At 42.1% G+C, this 16,571-nt stretch overlaps 1 long non-coding RNA gene across 1 annotated transcript; it reads right to left on the bottom strand.

Moving 5' to 3' along the window:
- Nucleotides 1–1,843: 1,843 nt before the first annotated feature.
- On the bottom strand, nucleotides 1,844–8,698 carry LOC123623628. Its single transcript, XR_006729938.1, has 5 exons — nucleotides 8,628–8,698; nucleotides 8,361–8,443; nucleotides 8,052–8,131; nucleotides 6,787–6,865; nucleotides 1,844–1,920 (listed from the first exon to the last, which is right to left on the bottom strand). It is a non-coding gene; the product is annotated as an uncharacterized LOC123623628 (long non-coding RNA).
- Nucleotides 8,699–16,571: the final 7,873 nt, after the last annotated feature.

Raw genomic sequence — 16,571 nt, 5'->3', positions numbered from 1 at the left:
ACTTTGGTGCTCTTGGGAGTCCTGAGCCACCCTGTAAGGAGGACACACCCTGGAGAAACCACACAGAGAGGCCATATGGAGAGGGAGAGGTCATGGCCTTGCGAAGTAGGAGAGGTCCTAAGTCCACATGGAAGAAGAGCGAGACACCTAGGAGTCCCAGTGGTCCAGCTGATTCCACCAGCTGAGTGCAGCCATAAGCATGACCACTAGCAAGACCAGCCCAGATTGCAGAATCGTGAGAATATATTATTAATAACACGAGGGTGGCTGGTTATATAGCAACAGATAATGAAAACACTTCCAAAGTAAACTGAGTGAATTCAGATAGAAAAATAAAAGAAACTGTCTTTTCACTTAGAATGTTTGTTGAGAAATTTTAGAAGTTTTAAAGATAAAAAAGAATTTCTTCTGTCTCTCAAAAACACTTATCTTTTCTTAGATGTTTCCTCTGTAAACCAACTCTCATTTGTATCCATAAAACAATGTTTTGCTTTCCTTCGTAACAAATATCCCTTTAATATCCTATTTTATATTTATGGAATATCTTTTCCTGTCTTATATCTATGGAATATCTCAACCTTTATGCTACTCATTTTCAATGATTATTCTGTGGATCATAACAGATGTCTTAGGATAATGTGTTAAACGGTATCATTCTGTGTCAAGATTTTTTTCTTACTGGATTCAAGATGAATTTAAATATTGACTTATATAAGACATTAATTACTGGATAAAGAACAAAGTTTCTGATAAGTAATTCTGAGATGAGCAGTTGAGGGAATTGGGGCAATTGCTCTCCACATATCTCAGCCATGAGCCTTTCCTCGGAATCTGAAACCCATTTCTTTGGATGGTTTTTGAAAACAGAAAATAAATTGCATTAGTCATCTAGGGCTACCATAATAAAATATCCTGGACTGGGTGGCTGAAAACAGCAGAAATTTATTTCTCAGTTCTATTTTTTCCAGTTTGGAGGCTGCTCACCACTGGCAGCACATTTCAGTGACACAGAATGGGTCGCAAAACTTACTTGTGTGACATGTCCAACCTATTCAATGAACTCAATCTGTCACTTCAGAGAATGACAACTGTGTTCAAGTCAGCAGATAAAGTGGCTGCATTCAAAGACAAACTGGAATTATGGGGGCAACAAGTGAACATTGGAATTCTTGACATGTTTCAGACATTAGCAGAGATTTTGAAAGAGGCTGAGCCAGGGCCTTCTTTCCTCCCAGCTGGTGCATGATCACCTATCTCAGCTTTTAAAAGAGTTTGAACATTACTTCCCAACCACAAAAGACCCCCGAACTGGGAAGGAGTGGATCCAGGACCCATTGTGAATAAGCCAGGTGAATTGACGTTGTCTGTGCTAGAGGAGGATCAACTGCTTGAGATCACAAAATGATGGTGGCCTTAAAAGTATGTTTGAGACAACTTCAGATCTTCATACATTCTAAAGTCAAGGCAGAATATCTTGAGAGTGCCACAGATGCACTGAAACGCTTGCTTCCATTTCCAACATCCTATCTTTGTGAAGCGGGGTTTTCTGCAGTGACAGCAACTAAAAGGAGATTCCAGAGTAGACTGGACTTTGGGTGTCACTGTTTCCCATAACCTGCAGATGGGATCATCTTGAATCATCCCCAAACCAACCTCCAGCCCCACCCTGCATCGGTGGAAAAATTGTCTTCCGTGAAACCGGTCCCCGATGCCAAAAAGGGACTGCTGACTAGATGACAGAGGCTAGGGATATTTCTAAGCTTTGTATAATGCATAAGGCAGCACCCCCAAGAAAGAATCATCTTGTCCAAAATGTCAGCAGCGACATGGTTGAGACATGTTGGTATAGACCAATCATGGTGATTCCATTTCTTTTGCCAGGTAGTGAAACAACTATGGCCAATGAACTCAAGAAGAAGCCTAGGAGGAAAAAAATTCTTGATTCCTGATGTAAATAATGCACAAGGAGAAACTTCCCTTCCCTCTGGCCTTTGGACAGCTCGTGGAAAGATGTGATGGCTGGAGCTGCAGTAGCTTTGTATCATCATTACAAAAAGGATGGCAGAGATAGGAAAAACATCTATGTCCTTAATGACATTGCTGAGTCTTGGAAACAACCCTGAAACCTTCTTAATACTCTGGACTTAGTGGTGAGACAGTTTTATTTAAAAATTTACTCTTAAGGCCAGGCACGGTGGTTCATGCCTATAATCCCAGCACTTTGGGAAGTCAAGGCAGGAGGATCACTTGAGGCCAGGGGTTCGAGACCAGCCTGGGCAATATTGTGAGACCCCCCAATCTCTACAAAAAAAATTTTAAAAAATAGCCGAGCATAGTGGGATGTGCCTGTAGTCCCAGCTACAATCAATCAATCAATCAATCAATCAATAAATAAATAAAGTAGTCTTAGTTCTTTTTCTGTTACGTGTAGCATTTTTTTTTTTTTTTTGAGACAGAGTCTCGCTCTATTGCCTGGGCTAGAGTGCCATGGAATCAGCCTAGCTCACAGCAACCTCAAACTCCTGGGCTCAAGCAATCCTCCTGCCTCAGCCTCCCGAATAGCTGGGACTACAGGTGCTTGCCACCACTCTGGGCTAATTATTTTGTTTCTATTTTTAGTTGTCTGGCTAATGTTTTCTATTTTTAGGGGAAACAAGGTCTTGCTCTTGCTCAGTCTGGTCTCAAACTCCTGACCTCAAGCAATCCTCCCGCCTCAGCCTCCCAGAGTGCTAGGATTACAGGCGTGAGCCACCACACCATGTGTAGGATTTTTTAAATGTTAATGCTAGAGTGTATACAGGGTCACTCCCCTATTCTATAGATGTAGAAACTGAGCCCTAAGAAAGTTAAGGAACTTGCTCTTCTGATACAGATCTTGCACAGGAACAACAATAGTGACAATGAACTGAGCACCTACTATGTGCCAGCTACTTTATTTATCTTGAAACTTCACAATCACCCTGAATGGCTGTGAGTAGTTTTCCCATTTTGCAGACAATGAAAATTGAAACCTGGAGAGGTTCAATGGCTCAGTCAAGATCACACAGTGAGAAGACGTCCATGAAATCAAATCCATGTCAGAACCTAGAGCGCGCACTAATTCCACTGCACCACACGGCCTCCCTTCTAAAGCATCAAAGCCTGCTAGACCAATGACAGGGCTAAACCCACAGTGGCTACATCTAAAGGAAGATTTTGTCTTGATATATTTTACCAAATGGATGATACTTTTTGGCAGTGACTTTAAAAGAAAATGAAAGAGTAACACCGAGGAAGATAGTTCAGATGAAACAAACCCCACCTGCAGTTGAGAAGTGAGGTATGAGCAGGGTGGAGGGGGCATGGCACAAGGATGAAGGTCTTGCTTAAGATCAGATTCCCTGGGGACTTAATCAGTTCTTCTCCCCTTTGTGCTGCCAACCGCCAGCAAGCGAGCCATCAACGTCGTGATATTAAGAGCGCACTAGCTATCACTTCTGGTGTGGTTGTCTGAGTCAGTACTGTGCTATTCTTCCGAATGAGGAAAAATAAACTACAGCTATCTTGGCTTACCTAATTTCCTTTAGTCCTCTCAAAATTAAATGAGGTATTTACCTTTAATGGTACCCAGAGATCCAGCAAGGTGAAGCCCTTTGCCCAAGGCAACACAGGTAAGGACACTCGTTTCCCAATACACTCTTGTCTGTCCCCACCTCTGGCCTGCCCACTTGCAACTCCTACAGAATGCCATCACCCTCCCCTCCTTCACAGGCAGTCCTCTGTCACGGCTCAGGTGAAATACTGCATCCTTGGAGGACACGTGTTTGTGACTACTCCAGTCCTTTGAGCTTTATTCCCTTTCCTGATACCTTTAAAAAAATTCTTTGAACTTCATTATGAACATCTTGTTGCACCTGTCTTGACCTACTTATGTTACTGCTTCACTTAAAAAAAAGCATACATACAATTTTAAAATACTTCCCCAAATAGCCCCCTGGGTTAGGGAAAAAAAAAAGCAACCCACCATTTACTAGTTACACATCTTTGCTCAATCACTCTTGAAGCCTCAATTTCCTCAGTTCCCAAATGGGTACAATCTTAGCAAGCCCGGGATGACCTTTGGGGTTCTTGTGAGGACTAGCGCAAGTATCATATGGGAAAATATTTGTTCAAAAACTGTAATTTTCTATACGAGTACTGGAAAGTCAAATGCCCACAGGAATCAGGCAGGACATAAATGAGGGCAGGAGACCAAGGGAAGCCAATAGGGATTGGTGGGGACTATGGTGCCCTGGAGACCACATATCTCATCTAAAGGGACAGTTCTTGCTTATCTCCAGCCAATTGCTACCGTGTTGGAATGAGGATCCAGTATTAGCAGAGCTTAAGTTTTGAGAGACACAATGAGATATCACCTACCCCCAGTGAGATTGACCTCTGTCAAAAAATCCCCAAACAACAAATGCTGGCGAGGATGTGGAGAGACAGGAACACTCTTACACTGCTGGTGGGATTGCAAATTAGTACAACCTCTGTGGAAAAGATTTTGGAGATACCTCAAAGAGTTAAAAATAGAAATCCCATTCGATCCAGCAATGGCACTATTAGGCATCTACCCATAAGAACAAAAGACATTCTGTAATAAAGACATCTGCACCCGAATGTTTATGGCAGCACAATTCACTATTGCAAGGATGTGGAAACAACCCAAGTGCCCGTCAATCCATGAGTGGATTACTAAACTTTGGTATATGTATACAACAGAATATTACTCAATTATAAGAAACAACAGTGATCTAGCACCTCTTATATTTTCCTGGATTGAGCTTCAGCCCATTATCCGCAGTGAAGTATCACAAGATCCGAGGAATAGCCTCCACATGTTCTCGCTGTCAAATTGGCACTAACTGATCAACACTATGGTGCTCACACAGTAGTAATATTCTCCAGGGATTAGGGGGTTGAGGGGGGTAAACTCACAACTCATGGACATGGGTACATTGTAGAGGGGAAGGGCAAGCCTCTAAACCTCACTTGGGTGAGGCAAAGACATAAAATGTAACCAAAACGTTTGTACTCTTATAATATCTTGAAACAAACAAAAAAAAGTTTTGAAGAGAAACCAGAAATAGACTTTTTAGGACATATCTTGATATTTTAAAACACTGTTTATGCCAAATAACATACCTGGAATCTTTCCTATAGGAAGACAATTTGCAGCTCTGCTCTGTGTATATGTGTGTTATTCCAAGGTAGAACATCTGGATTGGATCTCTGAGTTATTTCCGCACAGTGTTTTCTTCAATATATGCTTATTGAGTCCATGTTTTGTTTTCTCAATAAGACTGTAAGGTTTTTGTGGGCACAGTTTACATCTTCTGTATTGATGTACAAGTCAAGCCTGATTAATAATCTTAGAAAATGGAACTTCACTTGTTTGTCTATTCATGTGGTTTATAAATTTCAGCATGAGTCAGCACTGGCTGAGTTGCTTGTCAAAAATGCTGATTATGGCTGATTGAGGTGGCACATGCCTGTAATCCTAGCACTTTGGGAGGCTGAGGTGGGAGGATCACTTGAGGCCAAGAGTTTGAAACCAGCCTGAGTGAGACCTCATCTCTACGAAAAATTAGCCAGGTGTGGTGGCACACACCTGTAGTCCCAGCTACTCGGGAGGCAGAGGCAGGAGGATTGCTCAAGCCCAAGAGTTTGAGGTTGCAGTGAACTATGATGGCACCACTAAACTGTAGCCCTGGGTGACAGAATGATATCCTGTCTCAAACAAACAAACAAAAAAAACCCCCCAAAAAACAAAAAAAACCCCCAAAAACCCTGCTGATTTACCCCAGGAATCCCACTCCTAGGTGTAGACCTACTAGAAATGCACACATATATTCATCAAAAGACATGCACTACAGCGTTCATAGCGGCGCTATTTACAATAACTGCAAACTGAAGTCTGTTCAATTGTCTATCATCAGTCTTAGAGTAAATTTAAAAACTGCGGTATATTCATAATACAAAAACTACATGGCAATGAAGAGAATAAACTGGTACTTCAAGCAGCAACATGGATACTCTCTCAAATACGACGCTGAGCAAAAGAAGCCAGATACCAAATCGTATCCACCATGTTTCCATTTAGATAAATATAGAAATTGGTGAAACAGAATCTATGGGTTATAAGTGTGGGTAACAGGAACTATTGGAGAGAGGTGTGACAAAGGGAACACAGGGGACTTCTGGGGTGCTGGCAATATCCTATTTCTTGACTTGGGTGCTGGTTACATGGGTGTGTGAAAATGAATTGAGTAGTATATTTATTTGTATTTTTCGGTACATTAACATCTCCATGAAAAGTTAAAAATGCTAATTCCAGGGCTCCAGCCCAGATTGACAGAATCGCTCTTGCGTGTGCGTGTGGGCATGTGTACATGTGCATGACGGGTGGGGGGGGGTTGTCAACAAGGTCCCCAGGCAGCGGCACGCAGGTCATTAGGGAAACCCCCTTTGAGAAATCTGCTGCACTTGAACGACACACACGTCTCCTCCCCCCAGCTCTCTTGGCTACCTCATTCAGCATCTGCCTTTCCCAGTTTCTTTTGCTGTATATTCCCATGTTTTACTAGACGCAAAGAGGGACATAACGTTAAGAGGCATTATGGGCACCTTCAAACGGTGGCACTTGGGGAAATAGAGAGAGACAGCTCTGATAATGTGCCAGCTTATAAATATAGCTAAATAAAATTAAACGTTTATGGGGTGACTAATGTGCCATGTCCCCAGGGGCGTAGGTCAAGCACTCACCATTGCTGAACTTCAGCTGCATCCTGGCTTCTCTGGGGAGGAAGAGCTGGGTGGAGGCCAAAAAGATCTGGGGCTTTTCCTGGAAGGAAAAAGGGGAGATTCTGTGACTGAGGCAAGGGCAGGGAAGGATCAGAGCTCCACCTCTAAGCTTTGTCCGAGCCACAGTGACAAAGCTGCCACTGAGAGATTTATTCAGGTTATACATATGTAGTCACACTTTGTGCTCTTGCATTTAAGAATCCAGAAATAAATTGGGCATAAAAAAGAAACCAGGGAATAATCCTTTCATAGGCCCCAGGAAGGGAAGATTGTATCTATCTGCTTGGTCCTTGAATCCCTAGCACCTAGCACCATGCCTGGCAGCAAAAATGCTTAATAAACTCATTCATTCAGCATCTATTTACTGAGTACCTACTCTAGGTTAGGTACCATCCTGAGCAGTTAAGACAAAACAGACAGGAGTCCCTCTCCTGAGGAGCTTATATGCTAAGTGTGTGTTGGGGGAGATAATACACAAATAAATCCTGTGCCCCACAATGATAAGTACTTCGGAGAAAAATCAATCAGAGAAAGAACAGGGGGTTGGAGGATTGCAAAATGTTGCAATTTTACATGGGGGTGTTAAAGAAGGTCTTTCTGAAAATTTGAGCTAAAATCTGAGGCGATGAGGGAATGATCCATGTGGATATGTGAGGGAAAACCCTTCTGGGCAGAGGGAACAGCAAGTACAAAGGTCCTGAGACAGGAGCATGCTTAGTGTATTTAAGCAGGCCAGAGTGGTTGGTCAGGAGTGAAGGAGAGGGTAGTAAAGATGAGATCAGACAGACAGTGAAGCTTGTGGCTTTAACTCTGAGTGAGACAGGAACCACAGGAAGGTTTTAGGTAGAGCAATGACGTGCTCAGACTAAATATTGATTGAACAGTTAAATATGGCACCTTACAGATTACAAAGTACTTTAACATATATTACTAAATTTGATCTTCATGATCACCTTAAGAGGTAGGAAGAACAGGAATTTTGGGCCACATTTTCAAAGGATTGTTTCATAGAAATCAACAGCACAGGGTTTGGAGAAAAACAGAGCTGAGTTTGAATGCTGGCTCAGCCACGTAAGAGCCAGGCCAGCGTGCAAGTGTTAGCCTGTTTCCCCATCTCTGCAATAGAGGCAGTGAAGCTACTGGAAGACAGGATTGGATAAAATAGCCAATATGTCCAGTTTAGTACCCAGCACACGTGGTGCTCAATAAGAGACATTTGTTGCTACCTTTTCTAGCCGGAAGGGGCTGTAGAGACAGTGCAGATCAGCGGCTCTCAGAAACTGTCCCCAGAGAGTTGCATCAGCACCTGCTGGGGTGTGGAAAACACACAGATTTCTGGGCACACACCAGACCCACTGAATCCTTAATTCTGTTGCTGCTGAGCCCCATTTCAATGATTAGCAATTTAAAGTGAATATATCGACAGAGCAGAAGAGCAGAGAGGTTAAGGCAGCTCTGATACAATAACCGAGCAAATTACTTAACCCCTCTGAGACTCACTTTCCTCACGTGTAAAGTGAGAAGAATAACGTCACCTGTTGCTGAGGGGTGTGAGGATGACGCCTACAGGGCCCTGCCAGCTCGGCCTGGAACATTCTCAACACTCCATCTGCATTAGCTGTGAAGGGACATACTTAAGGTTATGTTGTTTTTACTGAGATTCACTTGCCATAAGAAAATAAAATGTATTTATATTACCCCATTTTTTCCCCTTTAAGAGTACAACATTGAGTAGGAAGAGCTTCATATTGAAAAGGTTATCTAGGTACTGTCAGAGTCATCCTGCCACATGGATCACATACTTGGAGAAACACCGGCAGGAGGACAGCACTGATGGAAGGGAATAGTTTGAAGATTGTGTCTCTTGCTGTCAAGGCTGGGGGAGGTGTGCAGCCTGTTGCCTGGAACAGAAAGGTGGCAGAGGGGGGAAAGGGTTGGTTTCTCCCAGGAAGGGTGAAAATAAACACGTTGGTGCCAAGCTCTTGAACGCTTACACAAGACAGGATACCTCATCATGCACAGGACTGCTTTTGCCTAGCGAGACCTGGCTAATTAAAATGGTTGTCAAGCTGTGGGGCTTGGAGTCTACAAAAAAGAACAGATCTGCAGAGTTTGAGATTTATGCTCCAGGACAGTAGGAGCGCCACTCTGAATATACAACTCATGCGGATTCTTGGCTGACTTTTCCCGGGTTCCTATTGCTATTCCCCTGCCTTCTTGGGTTAAAATATTACTCAGGTATTTATGAAAAGGGAGCATACGATTTGGCTGAGGTCCAGTGTAGTTCAGTGCAATCCACTTGCACGAAGCCCTGAAATATTATGGAACACGGATTTTGTTATTACATAAGTGAACAGGAATTACCACCAAACACAATTAGACTCTATAAAGTAGGGTTGCATTTTGAGGATGAGGAAACAGAGTGAGACTGAGTCGCTCACCTGAGGTCTCGTGGCTACTTAGCCCCAGAGTTTGGCTCAGATCCCCAAAGGCCTCATGTGAAAGCCACATGTTCAGACAACAAAAGAGGTTTTTAAAGACAAAGAGGAAGACAGCAGGCTCTGAGGATGGCTACTCTACCGAGGGAGTCTGTGGAAACTGAGAACTTCATGGCATCTTTCCTGGTATTGGTTTGACAGCATTAAGGACTGATGTGAAACAGAGGTATAAGAATGTTAGACCAAACCTCTGGATCCACATATAACCATGTGAGGGAATCATTAATAATAGAAGATGGGAGCCATGTTTCTTATGGAATTGGCTCCTCTGCCAGCCAGGGACATACCTACAGTGGGACAGCTACCATTGTGCCCCTGATATTCTGGGAAGAGTTGGCCCAAGCCATCTGGCTACGCCCCTAAACAACGGTGGAATTTGGTAAGAATGGATAGAGAGTATAGATAATTCGTTTCTTTATTAGTAGCTCATATGAAATGCCCACTCAACTATTGGTATCACCTTTGAAGTATGGTCAGGTGTTCAGGTAAGATTCAGATATGAAAATTGTTCAGCAGGCCCTTGGCATTCATAGATGAAACATTTAATAATAATGATAATGATGATAGGAACATAGTGCTTAATATGTGCCAAACACAGTTTTAAGCATTTTTCATGTGATAACTCATTAAACCTCTGAGGACACCATTATTATCCCCATTTTACAGATGAAGCAGTTGAAGCACAGCAGTCAACTCACTCAGGATCACACATCTACTAGGTGGTAGAGCTTAGATTTAAACTAGCACAGGATGGCTTCACAATTTTCAGTCTTCTTGAGTCCCTCTGAAGACCCAAGATATGGAGTCATTTGTCATTCTTGGGGCTTTGTGTAAGAAGAAAGTCACTTAGCTAGTAACTGAGCCCAGCTCATTGAACAATATCAGAATCTCTGAAAAGTTTTGCTGTTTTTTAGTCAACCTAATATGGACCTTTTATGGAAAAAGTATATGCTACAGTAGATGTAATAATTATGATGCCTTTGACTATAGATACCGAAAATACAAACTAACAATCATTAAAAAATAAAGACAACTAACTTTCTCATATAACAAGAAGTCTGGAGAAAGGTGGTCCTAGGTTGGTATGGTGGCTCAAAGATCCTCAGCATGTTGGTGTTGTCTCTCCTCACAGTCCCAAGATGGCTGCAGCAGTACCAACCATCACATCTTCCTACTCCAGTATTCCAAGAAGGAAAGATGGAGGTAGGGGCAAAAAGTATTTCCTCTTTTTAAGGAGGAAAAATACTTTCCAGACGTTCTCCCATCTCTTTCCTGTCACATTTCATTGTCCAGAACTAATTTACATGTCAACCTGTAGTTGGGGTTTCTCAACCTCAGCCATATTGATATTTGGGGCCAGATAATTCTTTGTTGTGGGAGCTGTCCTGTGCATTGTAGGATGCTTAGCAGCGTCCCCGGCCTCTACCCACTAGATGCCAAGAGCACATTCCCATTTTGGCCACAACCAAAAATGTCTCCAGACACTGCAAAATGGTGGGTGTGTGTGTGTGTGTGTGAGAGAGAGAGAGAGAGAGAGAGACAGAGAGAGAGAGAATGAGAGTGAGAGAGTTTGTGTGTGTGTGTGTGTGTGTGTGAGAGAGAGAGAGAGAGAGAGAGAATGAGAGTGAGAGTGAGAGAGAGAGAGAGAGAGAGAGAATGAGAGTGAGAGTGTAAGAGAGAGAGAGAGACAGAGAGAGAGAGAATGAGAGTGAGAGTATGTGAGAGAGAGAGAGAGAGAGAGAGAGAGAAATCTTCTGAGGTTGAGAACCATTGTTCTAGATCAATCACTGGCAAAAAGAAATAAGATAGTCATAACTGGCTTAGACCGATCATAGTTTATCCTCTGGGACTGGACACACTGCTGCCTGAAAAGAGTCCCATTTAAAGGAGGAGGTGTAATTGCTGTGGGTTTGGCAACCGTTCCCATGTTGCTTTCTTGTTGTTCAAACAAATGCTCTTATTGGAAGTCTAAGGGGAGAATTGAGAAGGAGGTTTTCTGTCTCCTCACATCTAAGAAACCATTCACACGGCATGTCAGGAAGAATCAGGTCATAGAAATGGGAGTCTCAGTGATACCTAATCTTCAGCTTTGGTGGCCGCAGGAAAACAATGGGCAGGTGGGATAGCCAATCCTCTTTTTATTTAGAAAATCTACACCAAGGTGCCTTTCTTTGGGGGAATTCCTTTCTTTTCTCTTTCTTTCTTTCTTTTTTTTGGCCCACTTCTCTTTTTTAAAAAAGACAAACCTGTATTTGTCCAGGGATATTTGGTAAATAAGGACTCCAAGAGGAAAATTCCTAAATTTGTTCCTCAATTACACTCCTTGGACATTTAATTTCAGAAATTAAGATTATGATTGTATCAATCCAATGTTAAAAAAACTAGTCTATTTTATGCTTAAATACACACACAGACACATTTACAATTGCCCCAAATTTTCAAATTGGTTGTTTGAAAACCATTGGTAAAAAAACACCATCAAGTTGGCTGTCCAAGGTCATTTCAGTCTTACGATATTTATTTAAAAAATTTCAATCCAGGTCGGGTGTGGTGGCTCACGCCTGTAATCCTAGCACTCTGGGAGGCCAAGGTGGGTGGATCGCTCGAGGTCAGGAGTTCGAGACCAGCCTGAGCAAGAGTGAGACCCTGTCTCTACTAAAAATAGAAAGAAATTATCTGGCCAACTAAAATATATATAGAAAAAATTAGCCGGGCATGGTGGCACATGCCTGTAGTCCCAGCTACTCGGGAGGCTGAGGCAGGAGGATCGCTTAAGCCCAGGAGTTTGAGGTTGCTGTGAGCTAGGCTGATGCCACAGCACTCACTCTAGCCGGGCAACAGAGCGAGACTCTGTCTCAAAAAAAAAAAAAAAAAAAAAAAAATTTCAATCCGTCATGTGTAGAAGAAGTTGGCATTCAGAACTTTCAGCTAGGAAACGTTACCTGGATTTAAAGGGTAACAAGGTGTGATTTCACTGGGTTTTAAAGAATTGTACTTCAGATCATGGTTTTCATCAAAGTTGTTTCCTATGTTTTTATAAACATGTTTAATAAGAAAAAATTTAAATAGCCAAAACAATATGAAAAATTGCTCTAAATATGGAAGCACTGGAATGAATGCTATGTTTTAAAGGCTCTCGATTATGAAAACACTAACTGGGAAGCCAGCGCTGTGTATCTTAGGGAAGCGGAACACTGTGTTATTGCTTTCTAAAAACATTTTTTTCTACTATCCTCCAGCAGTTAGAATAAAAGAATATTGAGAATTCCCAAGTGGGAACCCAGCTTACATTATTAAAGGAAGACCCAGAATAAATATTAAATTACTTACATTAGGGCTACAGACTCCAATGAAGGCTGAAAAACTAATTATAATAAATGAAAATTCTGTTGGTTTATTCTCCTCAAAACCCCAGAGGCATAAACACTTAAGGAATTGATTAATTTTCTTTTACTCAGATACCTTATAATGATTCAGAAAAACCTAGTTATAAATACTTCAGCTCTGAGTGACGTTAAATTGGGAGCAGGTTTGATCATACCTTCCAAAGTCAGCTTGCTTCAGAAGGGTCAGCAGTACCAGGATGCACTTCAGTGGAAAAGTTTATCCCAAATTGATTGGAGCAGAGAAAAGAAAGTCTGATGTATTTTAAACTCTCACTTCTCATCATATACTCAGTACATTTTTTTTTCCTCATTGCAATTTTTTTTTTTTTTTTTTTTTGAGACAGAGTCTCCCTCTGTCACCTGGGTAGAGAGCAGTGGCGTCATCATATCTCATTGTAACCTGAAGCTCCTGGGCTCAAGCAATGCTCCTGCCTCAGCCTTCCGAGTAGCTAGGACTACAGGCACACGCCATGATGCCCCGGCTAATTTTTCTATTTTTAGTAGAGATGGCGTGTCTCGATTTTGCTCCAGCTGGTCTCAAACTCCTGAGTTCAAGCAATCCTCCTGCTTCAGCCTCCCAGAGTCCTGGAATTACAGACATGAGCCACCGTGCCTGGCCATCATTGCAATTTTTAAAGGTCTGATTCAAAACATTCAATTTGAAAATGAGGTTAGTCAGATTTTGGAGAACTGAAAAAAGAACAACCCTAATATGAATGTATACACACACACACATACAGTCACTTATATTATTCATGGTAGTTATGTTCCATAAATTGTAGCAAACACTGACTTAGCAAATACCAAATCATTGCTCCTAGGGAAATATAACATCAGGCTTCTGCAAGCCTTTGGTCACAACATTATTGTTAACTGATCGACGTGTAACTTTGTTTTGGATGTGTTTCTGTTTAAAGACACCTTATTTAATGCATAGTGTTGATTCATTAACATTGAACTCACAGACAACAACATCATAACTCACCTCTGTACAAAACTTACCTGACACGTATTTTCTCAGCAAGGCACCTCCTCGCAGTCTTCTTATGCTTGGGCACTCAAGACAACAGATCAGTGCTATGGTTGGGGATGATTTTAAACAGCAAAATCACCAGCGAAAAGCACAAAAATGTGAAAAACCTGGTGCTAAATAGACTTGGAAAAGAACCTGTGTTAATAGTGTGGGGGCGGAAACAAGAAGGCCAACCATCCCCTTGATCGACCTCAGCTGGGAACGCACACATTGGGTGACTCTAACTTTTCACCTCTTTGTACATGCCTGTGATTGATTGCAACAGTGCCTCAGTATTGATTTGGGGGTTACAAATATTTATACACACCACACACACATATATACTTACATACATGTATATCTGATTTGATGGTGCAAGAAATCACTTCTCGGTTTACTACAGATACATGAAGGGAAGCATTCCCTCTACCAGGCTTTCACGTAAAACCCGTGAGCTAGAACAGGTGGAGTTTCCAGTATGGGAATGGTTTCGAGGCTGTGGAAGATAAAAACAGGGAGAGACTGGGATGGATCGACTGCCTAAGAATAGGGGTCCTTAGAGAGTGGCAAATAGAAAGTACCATTCTGCCCATTTTTAAGGCACATCTAAGGTTTCCCAGAGAGGCATGCACTTGGGCTAAGCATGTAACTGCTTTGTGCCTTGGTTTTCTCAAGTATAAAATGGGATGGGCCAGGCGCGGTGGCTCACGCCTGTAATCCTAGCCCTCTGGGAGGCTGAGGCGGGTGGATCGCTCGAGGTCAGGAGTTCGAGACCAGCCTGAGCAAGAGCGAGACCCCGTCTCTACTGAAAATAGAAAGAAATGATCTGGCCAACTAAAAATATATATAGAAAAAATTAGCCGGGCATGGTGGCGCATGCCTGTAGTCCCAGCTACTCGGGAGGCTGAGGCAGGAGGATCGCTTAAGCCCAGGAGTTTGAGGTTGCTGTGAGCTAGGCTGACGCCATGGCACTCACTCTAGCCGGGCAACAGAGCGAGACTCTGTCTCAAAATAAATAAATAAATACATAAAAAATAAAATGGGATGAATTTTAGAACACACCTCTTACGATTAAATGAGATAATCCATGTCATAATTAGAAAAGCACAAATATTTCTTGGTACAACCAGACATAAGATAACTCCTGATGAGATGCCATATGTGAAACATACAACCCAACTATGACATATTATTGCCGGAAAAAAGTGAACCCTGATCCGCCTCCAGAGCCATCCAAGAGGGAGAGAGGAACAAGGTAAACAGCTCCATGCTTTGGAAACAATCAGATAAATCTAGAAGCTAGGACAGCTGACTTTATCATTATTTTTTTTTGCAACAAGTCAACGCCCTGAAAAAAAGGAAGGGAAAGAGGAGCTGTTATAGATTATGAGGTGAAAGGGACAGAACCATCAACTGCAATATGTGGACAATCCAATTATAAAAGAACACTTTTGAGGCAGTTTGGGACATCTGAATACTGACTGGCTAGAAGATAGTATTAAATAATTGCCTATATTGTTAATTTATTAAGCATGAGAACGGTATTACAGTTTTGTAGGAAAATGTCCTTACACTTTAGAGGCTCATACAGAAGTGTCAAATGACATGTTGCCAGGGATTTGCTTTAAAATATAACAGAAAGGAAAGGGGGAATAAAAAGGAAGGACTAGGAAAAAACACTGCTAAATTAGTTGTTCTACTAAAATTAGTAGTAAATTCTTTTGAATGGTTAGATGTCTGCTGCCTATGCTGCCTATAGTACTTTTGGCGCTAGGGAGTGGGTTTAGCTCAATCATTCTATGTTCTGTAGTTGTTATTACTTAAAGAGTAAACATTTTAGTTTCAGAGAGAGAGGGAGAGAGACAGAGAGAAACATGTAAGTAAGAAATAGTTTGTAAGTAATAGCTCAGTCAGCCGAGATTTGCAACATCTGGGGTCCCCTGAGATCTTTCAAGTGATTGATGAGTTCAAAACTCTTTTCATAACCATACTAAGAAGCTGAAGCTGAGACCTAAAAGCTGACAAGGAGTGCTCCAGGCAGAGGGAACAGCACGTGCAAACTATCTACGGAGCACTGTGCCTGTGGAGGTCTGACTCACAGTGGTTCTGCGTGAGTGGAATATATAGTCCACGGCACATTCATGGCTGATCGGGTGGCTTGTGGGAGGATTCCTTTGCCTTACAGTTGTTCCTTGGCGTAGGGTTGAAGCCTTAACCCTGAGCTCTGAAGTTCTTGCAAGTGAGGTGGGAACCTGTCAAGGTTGGACGCCTACCTCAAGGTATCAGATTCGGAAATTTTTTTTCTCTTGTTTTTCCATACACTTAAAAATACTGTTTGGCAAAGTAACAGTAATCATCCCAGTCCACCCTGTAGAGCACTAGTGAGTTTACAAAGCCCTTCCTTATAGGCATTTCTGCTTTTGGATTGTCAGCCAACGAGGTAGACACAGTAGGCATTATTACCCCAATTTACAGAGCAGAAAACTAAAGTTCTAAAATATCCAGTCTCTTGACCAGGATCACCCAGCTGATGAGTGGCCAACCTGGGACTTGAAGCTTGGTCTCCAGCCACCAAATCATTCATAAACTAATCAGTTCATTAAGATGCTCATTGATTCTGTTTGATTCTGCCATAGGTGATGGCTGAGGTTACAAGATGAGCAAGACAAGTCCTTACTCTTCACATACTTAACCTCTGTGGTTCTCCACATGCTTAAGTACAGTGTCCAGCACACACTAGGAAATTATAGACCAGTAGAGTCCTGTGTTCTTCTCCTACCCATTCCTGATTCTTTGCCTTTACAAATGGTTGCTACATTCTGCCAGATGTATTTGATGTTGTGTATTAAT

This window comes from Lemur catta, chromosome 18 (assembly GCF_020740605.2).
Source record: "Lemur catta isolate mLemCat1 chromosome 18, mLemCat1.pri, whole genome shotgun sequence".
Taxonomy (NCBI): Eukaryota; Metazoa; Chordata; class Mammalia; order Primates; family Lemuridae; genus Lemur; species Lemur catta.
Note: the sequence above shows the minus strand (reverse complement) of the source record. Positions and strands in the feature narration are given on the sequence as shown.